The sequence below is a fragment of the Ursus americanus genome, chromosome X (assembly GCF_024610735.1).
Source record: "Ursus americanus isolate L20-20 chromosome X, mUrsAme1.1.p, whole genome shotgun sequence".
NCBI classification, from domain to species: domain Eukaryota; kingdom Metazoa; phylum Chordata; class Mammalia; order Carnivora; family Ursidae; genus Ursus; species Ursus americanus.
Window position 1 is genome coordinate 4,067,242 of NC_142164.1, and position 12,754 is coordinate 4,079,995.

Below are 12,754 nucleotides of genomic sequence, written 5' to 3' on the forward strand. Positions count from 1 at the left end.
TGGCTCACAGACCGACAGCCCCTCTGCCACTCCCCTTTGTAGTTCCTCCCACCGCAGCCCCTTGGGAAGCTCCTTCCAGTCTGGCTTCCCCATTTCATGCTGTCCCTTTGGGATTTGGAGACCAGGCTCTGGGTTAAAGGCCTGGGGACCGAACCTCTTCAGATGCAGCTCCTGGTAACTCTCCTCCAGGAGCCACCACGGGGGTGGGCGGGCGCTCCTCGTACTACCTGCTGGGGGAGGGAGATGGCATAGAAAGGAGGGGCTGGTGGGGCTGGGGCTTCTTCTAACTTGCCCGGCCCAACTCTCCCATGCTCCAGGAGGGGGCACAGTTGGAGCCTAGAGGCAGCTGATCCTGGGTCACTTGGTCCCACACTGCCCACAGATGCGGAGGCTCTGCTTCCCGGGCACAGCAACAAGCATAGGCATTCAGTGGGCTTTTCCAAAGGCAGTCCTTGCAAAACACTAGCTGTTTCTCCAAACGTTAAGCACACAGAGTTACCATGTGACCCAGCAATTCCACTCCTGGGTCTTTACCCCAAAGAATTAAAAACAGATGTTTGAATGCTCACAGCACCATTTCTCACAGTAGCCAAAAGAGGGAAACGACCCAAATGTCCATCAATGCATGGATGCATAGAATGTGGCATTGTTGTAAAATGGGATATTATTCGACTATAAAAAGGAATGAAGTATCAAATCATTGTATTGTAGACCAAAACTAATACGACACCATATGCCAGTTGTATCTAAATAAAAAAGAAAATGAAGTACTAATATGTACTCCAATGCCGATGAACCTTGAAAGCATTATGCTACGTGAAAGGAATGAGATACAAAAGCCACGTATTGTACGATTCCATTTATATGAAATATTAAGAATAGGCAAACCCACAGAGACAGAAAGCAGATTACAGGCTGCCAGGGGTTGGGGCACTAATGGCTTGACGGGTAGAGGGTTTCCTTTTGGAGTGGTGGAAATGTTCTGGAAATAGGTAGAGATGTTAGTTGTACAGCACTGTTGAATGTACCCCATGTCACTGAATCGTTCACTTAAATGGTTAATTTGGTGTCATGCAAACTTCGCCTCTCTTTTAAAAACAAAAAGCTGCCTTCTCTGCCTAATGTCCCTTTAGGTCTCAGGACTGCACGTCCTCCTCAGAGTTTAGTTTCACATGTGAGCCCACTGTTCTGCTCCCCCAACTTCCCCTTGATATTCTCACTCTTGAGAAGGGTAACTAAATCAATTCGTATTGTTTGCACCCCTTGTGGGCCAGGGTCCAGAAAATATGAGATTAGGGACTCCTATGGCTTTTCACACCTGGGTAACCCCCAGGGACTGCTGGGAGTGGCACACAAGGTGTAGGAAGGTCCATGCTCAATTTGACAGAAGAGAATAGCAAAAGGCAGCCTCTGCTACGGGGTGAACAAAGTCACTTCGAGAACAATCTCTGCTCCGGGCCCACAGCATGCGGAATTATCTAGAAGCATGGTCTTGACTAGTGGGCAAGTATTCAGAGGAGCGCCGCTGCTGTGCCAGGCCCTGCTTCTCCCTAATGCTTCCCAAAGCGCAGGGAGCCTGTAGAAAGCCTCAGGAAGAACAATAAGGCTTTCAGGAGCTGCCTTCCCTTCCCAGGGCAGGTCCCAGGGTATACAGGCCGCTGCAGACCTCACAAGGTCGCCTTCATTAGAAGCCAGAGCCCAGCGCAGTCTTCAGGTCAGCCGCGAGCGGGGATGTCCCAAGGCTGGGTTGCAGCTGCCCACCTGTTCGGCCCCTCTCAGCCCAGGTCTGCTCTGAATCTAGAACACTGCTGCGAATCTAGTTTGGAAGCACAAAGGGACTAGTTTAGACACTGATTAACGTAGCCTTCAATCATACCTCCTGATGCCAGAGAGATCTTTGTAAAGTACAGATCTGAACAGTTTAGCTCTTGCTTAAAACTCTCCTGGGCCTCCCCATTGCCTTCTGGATCAAATGCAAGCTTCCTAGCCTGCATTTTGGAACATCTGTCATTCCCAGGTTCAACTGGGCTCTAGCCCCTTCCCCTACCTCTGGCCGGACACTCTTCCCCCACTCCTCTTTTCCAGACTCAAGCTTGATAGTGCTCCAGACAGAGCCGACGCGCCTGGAGTGGAGGGCACCCGGAGGGGCCTCCAGTGAGCCGGAGGTGCTGGAGTCCAGAGGAGCCGGGGAGGGACTTGGCCTCTGGGAGAGCTTGCTGGTCACACGGAAACATAGCCTGGAGCCGAGGACAACGGGCTGGATCACCGAAGCCAGAGCGGGTGTGTTCCCGGTCTGCCTTGAGCTGCCCCCGGTGGACTGCAAGATGCCTCCTGGCTTTTGCCACCCAGGCCCTGTCACACTGCTAACAACTCAGCCCTGTGGAGCCTTCCAACCACAGCTTCCTGGCCTTCGTCCATCCCCTCAGCTTACAATGTCCTTACACCCACTTAAAAATTTTGAAACAATAAGGAAAGTTATTAACTCATAACAGGAAGTGCAAAGGTGGGACAGGCCTCGTGATATCATCAAGCATGCCAATTTTTTCTGCCTCTCTTCACTGTCACCCTGAGCCGTGGAGCGGCACATGTCACCAGCCGCCCCCCCCCATCCAGGGATACCCCAGCCCTGTGCCTCCTTTGTCACGGCACTGCTGTCACTGTGTGGTCACTGAGGTGTTTTTACCGTCAGCTCTGGGAGGATGGGGTGCAGAGGCTTGTCTTGGGTGCTCCGTGGCCCCAGGCGCTGCTTTGCACCATCTGTTGAATGAAGACGAGAAAGAGTGAGTGAACGTGGGCCGTGTCCGAGCGGGGCGTGCGTGGGACTCGGAGTCTTGGAGCAGAGGAGAGGGAAGGCTGTCCACGGGCACGTGCCGCTGTGTGGGCCGAAGTCAAAGCAGGGTGTGCCCGAGGCTGAGCGCCCTCCTCCCCCCAGGAGCCAGGAGCTGCAGCCACAGGGAGCCCTGGCTGACCAGAGCCTGGCCGTCTGCGGCTCCTTGAAGTAGCTGGGCCAACACCAGGTCTGGCCCATCCTGCCTCCCCCACCCTGGCCTTTCCTAGCCACTGACTTCACCCCTCTTTCTCCTGCCTGTCCTTGTCTCACCCTCTGGATGTGACACACACACTGGTGCCCTCTGTCTGCTTATTAATAATATTCAAGGGTCATACTAACTGTGCCCATTCCTGCAGTTTCTCAGCGCCAGGCACTGATCTCCAACCCGCCACGCGGTGACCTAGGAATCACCACGCTGATCCCCAGATGGCTCCAGGCCTGGGGTGCTGCCTGAAGGCTCGCTAGCCCAGGCCTGCGTCGGTGTGCAGTATGGGGCGAACGCAGCGGCTGCCTCTCTCAAGGGAAACCCCAGGAGGGTCCCTGTAGAAAGATGGATCATCATGGAACCGCTCTGGCTGGGCATTGGGGGCAGGAGCCCTGCCTCCTCAGCTCCCCATCTCCTGCTCAGCAGACTCCAAGACCCAGCCTGGGTTCAAATCTCAGCTCTGCCACTCAGAAGCTTGGTGCCCTGAGCGAGTCGCCTCTCTAAGCCTCCAGTGTCTTGTCTGTAGCGAGGAGGGGGAGAGCAGGGAGAGTCCTCGTCTCAAAGGATTGTTTCGAGCATTGCACGATTTGCTGCAAAGTGAATGAGCCCACACACTGGAAGTACTCAGCCCCGGTCTGGCAGCCGGTGATCACTCCGTGCTCTGCCCAGGTACTCTTCCCTACACCCAAGGAGCGCGGCAGAGTGCAACCTACTCTTTATCACTCAGATTGCCCCCATCCATGCAGCCAGCAATCCGTTTAGTCATGTGACAAATATCTGTCGGGCGCCTACTGTGTACTGAGCACCGAGCTGGGCTCTGAAGGCCGCCCTCACGGAGCAGTTGCAATCATTCAAAGTCAGGAGAGCTGGATTAGGGAAGCGCCCCGCCCGAGGGCCATGGGACACATGCATTCCCATCTCCCCAGACTCCTGTGCAACAGAGGACTGGGGCCCAGCCCCACGACTCCCAGGCTTTCTGCAGGGGTACCTCTGATACTGCTGGGAGAGGGCAAATGGGGCCTGTCTCCTGTCACCGCCCCCCCCTTTGCCAGGCTGGTGCGTTCAGCAAAGTGGTCATGGAGTGGGCACTTGTGCTGGACAGTCCTAAGCCCGGGAGGCCCTCTTGGGGCCACTCTGGGTAAACCCTTTGGGGCTTGGTTCAGGCAGCCACAGAAGCCCTCCCTCCAGTATGAACCTAAAATCCTTTGGAATCACAGTCACGGTGGCTGAGGGGAAGAGAGCATGTGATCTGCAAAATCCCACGTATGTATGTCCTCTAGCCTCAAGTGACTTTCTGGGCTGCTGTAACAAATACCCCAGGCTGGGTGGCTTATAAACCCCAGAAACTTATTTCTTATAGTTCTGGAAGCTGTAAGTCCAGGATCCGGGTGGCAGCATGGTCAAGTTCTGGGGAGGACCCTCTTCAGCCTGGAGACGGTATCCTTACGCAGAGGAGGACAGAGGGGAAGCGGGCTCTCTCCTGACTCTTGTAAGGGCACTAATCCCACTCATGAGGCTCCATCCTCATGACCTCCCCTAATCCTAATCACTTCCCAAAGGCCTTGCTTCCTCATACCCTTCAGGGGAGGACAGGAACAGTCGGTCCATAATGGCCACCTACCCCTGCCAGGGGCATGGGTGCGGGGAGTTAGGGGGAACACTGCTCTCCAGTGAGACAGCCACACCCTCTCTTCTTCGCACAGAATCCCCCCCCCCCCGGACCAGTGGGGCCCTGCTGTGACGAGCTGGGCAGCTGGATGGGTGCAGAGCTGGGCTGACGTGCTCACAGGTGCTAATCCCAGGACGCCAGGCCTGACAGCCTTGGGAGCACCAGAACACTCACGGAGGTACTGGAGATCCTTGGCTGAAAAGGGCAGTGGGTTCTCTGATTGTCAGAAGGTCAGCGCACCGGCGGGAGCACCTGCCATCGGCTTCACCTGGCATGCTCTTCCTTCCCCAGATTCCTGGCAGGGTCTTTCATGCCTCGGCGTAGGCCTCACTTCCTCCAAGAGTCACGTCTCCCCCTGCACCCCTGCCCCGGCCAGGCTTGGCCTCCTCCCTTGCGGTTTCACTGGCCCCCTGAACTTCCTTTGGCCAAATCCTTACCATCCAGTACTCTCATGCCCTTTCCCCCCAAGGCCCTGTGACCATATCCTGTTGTCACTTACACCCCAGCTCCTGGCCAAGTAGCCGACATACAGTGAATGCTCCCGAGGATGAGTGAGTTAGCAATCTTCTATCAAGAATATCTTCAAGGACAGGAGAGATGAGCCATATAAATCCCACCAAATGCCTCTGATCCCCTAGGCTCAACCCCGGCATCTCAAGTGGTGGCAGGCAGAGCTTGTCACCAGGCACTGGGGCCACGTAGGAACCTGGGCTGTTGCCGGCCGAGGTATGCAAGGCCTTGAGCCCTCCCAGGGGCAGAGATCATACACAGGGCTGGTCAGGGGCAGCAGGGGACTGGCTGGAGGAATAGGTACCAGCTCCAGGAGGGCTGGGATCCCTCCAGTCCATTTTACCCTCAAATTGGGGGCTAATAATGCCTTTAACTGGTAAGCAATGTAAATATCATTTTATCATATTTAAACAAACATGGGTGTAGTATGCCCTTGAATGCAACCTTCCTATGGATTTTTGATACCTATAACATTAAGGTACCTGGGCTGTGCCCCCAGACCACCCTCAGGGGCTGCATATCATTTCTTTTAGTGGTTAGGAAGACCCAGTGGGAAAACTCAAGAAACCCAACATATTGGGGAGTGGGGAAGCAGTGGTCTTTGGCATTAGATGGACTTGAATTCCCATCCCACTTCCCTCCATAGCTGAACTTCCCTGTTGATAAGATTGCTGGGACCTTGAGCAGGCAATTCTAATATTTGGGGATGGTGACGCCTGCCTTAGAGATTGGCATGAGGACCAGAGACTAAGGTGGGGAAGCAGGCCCTGCTCAGACCCCTTCCCCAGGGCCATGAACCCGACGACTGCTGAGATGGGGGTGGATTGGAGGTGCCGGCTGCTCTTGCTGGTGGGTGGGGGCATGGGTGTTCCTGAGCCTCTGTTGGGTCTGTTCGGTCAGGCACTGGGCTGGGCAACTCAGCCCCACAATTTCTGCCATCTTCCTGCCAGCTACATGAGAAGACAGGGGCCTCTGTGGCTTTGGGGAGGAGAGGAGACAGGCGCTTGAGGGCCAGGGAAGGCTCTAGCTTGCACACCGAGTGCTGATTCACTGCCCCCGCCCTTGGAGAAGCACCTACCTCAGCTTCTCTGGCCTCTCCTTGACCCCAAGGGGTAGACTGACTCAGCCTGACAGCTCACTCTGCTCCCTTGGCCCACTGCCGGGTCTCCGTCTGGGGAGATCATCAGTTCCTGGGCCACACAGGGGTCTGAGCAGGGCCTGGGTTCCTAGTCCCCAAGTATTCGCATCACCTGCTCAAGGTCCCAGTGGTCTCCTCGTTGATGATGTCTGGCTAGGGAAGGAGGTGACAAAATATCACAAATGTAAAGAACAGGAATGTACTGTCTCATAGTTCTGCAGACTAGAAGTCGGAAATCGAGGGGTCAGTACGGCAGTTCAATGGCTCTGCCCTAACATCTGGTGTTTGTTTGTTTTTTATGATTTTATTTATTTATTTCACACAGAGAGTGTGAGAGTGCAGGCGCAGGGGGAGCAGCAGAGGGAGAGGGAGAAGCAGGCTCCCCGCTGAGCAAGGAACCTGACGTGGGGCCCCATCCCAGGACCCTGGGATCATGACCTGAGCTGAAGGCAGATGCTTCACCGACTGAGCCCCCCAGGCGCCCCCACGTCTGGTGTTTCACTGGCAATCTTCAGCATTCCTCGGCTTATAGAGAAGCATCCCTCCGTCTGCACCTTTGTCTTCACGTGGTTTTCTCCCCGTGTGCATGTCTGTGTCCAAATGCCCCCTTCTTATAAGGACCTGGTCGTATTGGATTAGGGGCCCACCCCACTCCAGGATGACCTCAGCCTCGCTTACCTAATTCCATTTACGACGGCCCCATTTCCAAGTAAGGTCACATTCTGAGGAATTGGGGATCAGGACTTCAACATATAAATTTCGGGGGGGGGACAGAATTCAACCTGTAACAAAAGTGAAATGGAAATTCAGGTTCATCTGGTGCCAAAGGCCAACTTTTATCTCAACATGCTGGTGCTTCTCACGTTTTGCCCCCGATTCTCCCTAACAGCTGAGGAGAACGAGATGCAGTGTCTCTCTCGGCATCCTCCGGAGGAAATGAGGAGAGGGATTTGAGTGATCACCCCTGTGCTGCCCTCCCAGGATATCTTGGCTCAGGGCCTGCCTTGGTCTCCCGATGCCTGGAAGCTTCTCATGCCCACTGCCACCACAAGCAAGTCCAGGGTCGATTTAAACCCCCAATTTGTTCTGGACTCCTAATCTTGGTATTCCAGCCTTCCTTCCAGACGGGAGGCCTGGGAGTTCCCATGCAGGGAGGATTCCCATTGGTCCATGGCCCAGAGCCCCAGGCCGTCCCTAGTGGCTCCCAGTTAGTCTTCCACCGGCACCTTCACCGCTTTTCCCCGTCCTACGTGAAATTTCCAGCATTCTCTAGGCTGGGAGAGATGTTGCTCCGGCCCAGGCTTCTGGGGTTGCTGGAGGCCTCCAGATTGCATCTTGAAGAGCAATTACTTGGGGGACCAGGTGGAGCCCTTCCCTGGAAAGTGGCTCCTCGCTTGCCGCGGGCTGTCAGCCGGAGCCCGGGGCTTCTCTGATTGCCATTTCTGCATGCTGGCCGTACATTAAGTTTACGCTCATCTCAGGAAAGCACGCTCCTATTTAATGCCCTTCAGCCACACTTTCACACTGCTCAAACCTGTTTCCATCTCACAGTGTGAACACCCAAGTGCCATGATTAGAATAATCAATTCTGTATCAAGGCACAGCGTCCCCGGGAATGCAGGCTCCTGCCAGGTGCCCAGATGCTGAGAAGGAGAGTCCTGTCTTCGCAGCCACATTCCCCTGGACCTCAGGACAGGTGTGCATGGTGGGCTCGCCAGTCCCCGGGCCTGGCGGGGAGAAAGGAAATCAATTCTGATCGGGCCCTTCTCGAAGGATTTGGTGAGGGAGGCGGCCGCTCCAGCACAGCGGCTGCAGGTTTTAAGTTTGTCCGTGTTCTTAGTGATCCCGTTGTGCACTTAAGGACAATCCGGGGTTCGTGATACTAAGATGCTAGTAGCGAATACTCAGGGAGCAGCGACCACGTGTCAGGCACCGGGCCAGCTACTTCTCACGGCCACCCTCCAGGGCAGGTCTTCTCATTACGTCCATTTTCCTGATAAGTACACTAGGGCTCAGAAGAGGAAGCAGCTTTGAGAGAACGTAGTTAGTAAGTGGCGGTGGCTAGATTCGAAGCCATGTGGTCTGGCTCCAGAGTAGATTCGCTCTGCTGAGCTGACTGTTGGCCTAGAAAGCATTCGAGGATTTGATTCAACCTCTTCATCTGTAGGGGGGAAACTGATGCCCAGGGATGGAAAGGAACCTGCCCAAGTTCACAGAGCACGTTGGAGACACAGGCTAGTGTGATTTCACCAGTCACCACAGTGGGGGGATGAGGCGAGCCCCTCAGAGATGGAAAGGAGAGGCCACTGCCCTCATAGCTGCCTGCACTCTAAGCCGTCCCAAATCTTGTGAATCAGCCCTCAAGTGTCCCGGTTTCTTCGAAAGTGAGACAACCTCAGAAAGTCAATGCTGGGCGTACTCAGGAATGAAGGTCTTGCGTATATATTCACCCCTTCAAATATTGGTTACACGCCTAGTATGTGCCAGACACTGTTCTATGTGCCAAGGGAGGCACCAGTGAGCGACACAGACACAAACCTCCACCCTCATGGAGTTTACATGCTAGTAGGGGGACAAGGATAAACTGGGGGGGGAAATAGGATCCCGAATGGAGAACCGGCTTGCTGTGATGCGGCAGAGAAGCAGATCGCGACAGGAATGGCTTCGACAAGGGGACACGTGAACTGAGTTCCGAATGCTGAGAACATTCTAGCCACGGGAGGCTATAGAGAAGCGTTCTAGGCAGAGGGACCAGCAGCTGCAAGACCCCGTGTGGAGAGGAGCTTGGTGAGTTGAGGAACAGACAGGAAGGCCACACGGCTGCAGCATGATGAACACGGGGCAGTGTGGCGGCGAGGAAGGGTCGCGTCGATTACTGTGGAGAAGGGGCTGAGAGTGGGCAGCAGTCGAAGCAGGGAGACCAGTCTGGATGTTGTACTGGGTTAAGTAGTGATTCCCCCCCCCAATATGTCCACCCGGTCCCTGTGAATGTGACCTTATTGGAAAAAAGAATCCTTGCAGATGTAACTAAGCCGAGGCCCTTAAAATGAAGACCACCCTGGATTACCTGGTGGACCTAAATCCGAAGACAAGTGTCTTGACGAGCCAAGAGAAGCTGAGAAGACACATGCAGATGGGGTGGGGGGAGGCAGGGACTGGAGTCATGGGGCCACAAGCCAAAGAACACTTTGGAGACACCAGAAGTATGAAGAGGCAAAGAAGGATTCTCTCCTAGAGCCTTCGGAGGGAGTGCAGCCCTGCAGACACCTTGATTTCGAACTTTTGGTCTTCAAACTGTGAGAGAAGAAATTTGCGTTGTTTCAAGTTACCCAGTTTATGGTAATTTCTTTTTTTCTTTTTTTAAAAAATATTTTATTTATTTATTTGAGAGAGACAGAGACAGAGATATCGAGAGATATGTGAGACTGGAGGAAAGGGGGAAGCAGGCTCTCCACTGAGCAGGGAGCCTGACACAGGGCTCGATCCCAGGACCCTGGGATCATGACCTGAGCCCAAGGCAGACACTTAACAGACTGAGCCACCCAGGAAGCCCAGTTCGTGGTAATTTCTTATAGCAGCCCTAGGAAACTCCTACAAAGGTTATTGCAAGAATCCGGGGAGGTGATGGTGGTTTGGACCAGGGTGGTAGTCACGGAGCCGGACAGGGGTGGACAGGCTTGGGAGAGATTTAAAGATTGAACTGATAAGGGACTTGCTGATGAATGGATTGTGGGGCATGAGGGAAAGGAAGGAGATTCCTCGCTACAGATCTCTAGTGGGCACCCCACACTACCGGGCCGTCCTAGGTGACTCTGGATTTTCTCCTTGAGTAACGGGAAGAAGAGCAGTGCCAGGTATTGACTTGAGGAAGACTGGGGGTGGGGCGAAGCCTTGGGAGCAGCCCATCGGCAATGTGTTTGGCCAGATTCGCTTTGAAGTGCCTGTTCGACGTGCAGGCGAGGTTGAGGTGATGGCCAGATATTCGGGTATGAAAGTCAGGAGGGGACCTTGATGAGGATGCATAGATTTAAGGAGTTGTCAGTGTAGAGATGATATGGGTATTTTTTCCAAAATTTTTTTTATTGTGGTAAAATACATATGATAAAAAATGAACCGTCGTCTCCACTTGTAAGTGTAGAGTCCTGCGGCATAAATACATTCAAAATGTGGTGCGACCGTCACTACCATGTCTTTGTATGATTGACTTGTTTCACTGAAAGCCCTCAGGGTCCACCTGTGTGGTGGCGTGTGTCAGCATCTCCTTCCTTGTTGAGGCTGCATCATATTGCATCATCTGGAAAGACCGTTGCTCGTCCTTTCAGCCATGGATGGACGCTTGGGTTGCCTTCATGTCTTAGCGAATGTGAGGAATACTGCTTTGAACATGTGTATACAAATGTCTTTTGAACTTCGCTTTCAATTCTTTGGGATATATATATATATATATATGGAAGTTGAATTGTTGAGTCATCATAATTCTATTTTTAATTATTTGAGGTCCCTCCACTCCGTTTTCCACAGCAGCTGCACCAATTTACCTTCTCAACAGCGCCCAAGATCCTGATTTCTCCACATCCTCACCAACACTTGTTATTTTCTGTCTTTTAAAAAAAATAGTAGGAGCGCCTGGGTGGCACAGCGGTTAAGCGTCTGCCTTCGGCTCAGGGCGTGATCCCGGCGTTATGGGATCGAGCCCCACATCAGGCTCCTCCACTGGGAGCCTGCTTCTTCCTCTCCCACTCCCCCTGCTTGTGTTCCCTCTCTCGCTGGCTGTCTCTATCTCTGTCGAATAAATAAATAAAATCTTTTAAAAAAATTTAAAAAATAGTAGCCATTCGAATGGGTGTGAGGTGGTATTTCATTGCAGTTTTTTTTAAAAGATTTTATTTATTTATTTGACAGACAGCCAGCGAGAGAGGGAACACAAGCAGGAGGAGTGGGAGAGGAAGAAGCAGGCTCCCAGCGGAGGAGCCTGATGTGGGGCTCGATTCCAGGACTCTGGGATCACGCCCTGAGCCGAAGGCAGACGCTTAACGACTGTGCCACCCAGGCGCCCCTCATTGCAGTTTTGATTTGTGTTTCCCTGATGATCAGTTCTGTTGAACATGTTTTCATGTGTTTAGTGGTCATTTGAATATCTTTGGAGGAATGTCTGTTTAAGTACTTTGCCCATTTTTGAATAGGGCTGTTTGCTTTTTTGGTTGCTGAATTTTGAGAGTTTGGAGTTGATATGTTTGGATAGTCGTGCGACTGGCTGATGCTATCTAGTGGGGGGATGCGGACAGGAAAGAGAAGTCTGAGGGCTGAGCCCCGGTGCATCAAATGATTAAAGAGTGAGTTGGTGAGGAGTCAGCAAAGGGTCAAATGCTGTTGACAGATCAAAGAAGATGAGGACTGGATGTAGGTCATTGGTGACTTTTATGAGAACTGTTATAGAGGCACGATGAGGATGAAAACCCCACCGGCACGAACTGGGGAAGCGATGGGAATAAAACATGGTAATAGCCTGTGTAGATAACTCTTTCAAGAGTTTTGCTGTGAAAGGAAGTGAAGAAGTGAGGTGGATAGCTCCAGGGAGATAACGAGTTGGGGTTGGGGGATACCTCAAGAATGATCCAGAGAATGGGGTACCTGAGTGGTCCAATCGGTTAAGCGTCTGACTCTTGGTTTTGGCTCAGGTCACAATTTCAGGGTTCATGAGATCAAGCCTCACGTCAGGCTCCATGCTCAGTGGGGCATCTGCTGAAGATTCTTTCTCTTTCTCCCTCTGCCCCTCCGCCCACTTGTGCTCTCTCTCTCCCTAAAATACATTTAAAAATCTTAAAAAAAAAAAAAAGGTTGCTCCAGAGAAGGGAGTCATGGATGCCAGGGCGGTGAAAGGGGACTGCTGTGGGAGCCAGGACAGATGCAGAAGGACACAGGGACATCCATGCCTTCTGTGTTGACATCAGGGGAGGCAGGGAGTGGGTACAGATGTGAGGCCTCGGTAGGTATGGTATTGTTTCTGCTTTCGGATGGGAGGGAGGAAAAAGTGTGAAATTGTTGTTTAGGGAAGTAGAAAAACACCTGTACTCGGGGAATGTAGTACGTTACTGGACAGTGCCGTGTGCTCGCCTGGTATGTAGTGTTACTATTACAGTGAAGCCTACTTAGATAATTGCATGTCTAGACATCACTGCTTGACAAGCAGTGTTATGGGTAAGAGCACTGACTCTGAACATTTGTTTCTTGGATTGGCCCTTCCTAGCCGGGGAACTTTGAGTCACTAAAGTTGCCCAGGATCACACAGCCAAAAACTGATGGAGCTGTGGTTCGAACCCAGAGCCTCCAGCCTTCTTCCTGTGTGATGTGGCCTCTGTTCACCTGACAAAAATGCAAAACATCAAGAAATAGCCAAAACGC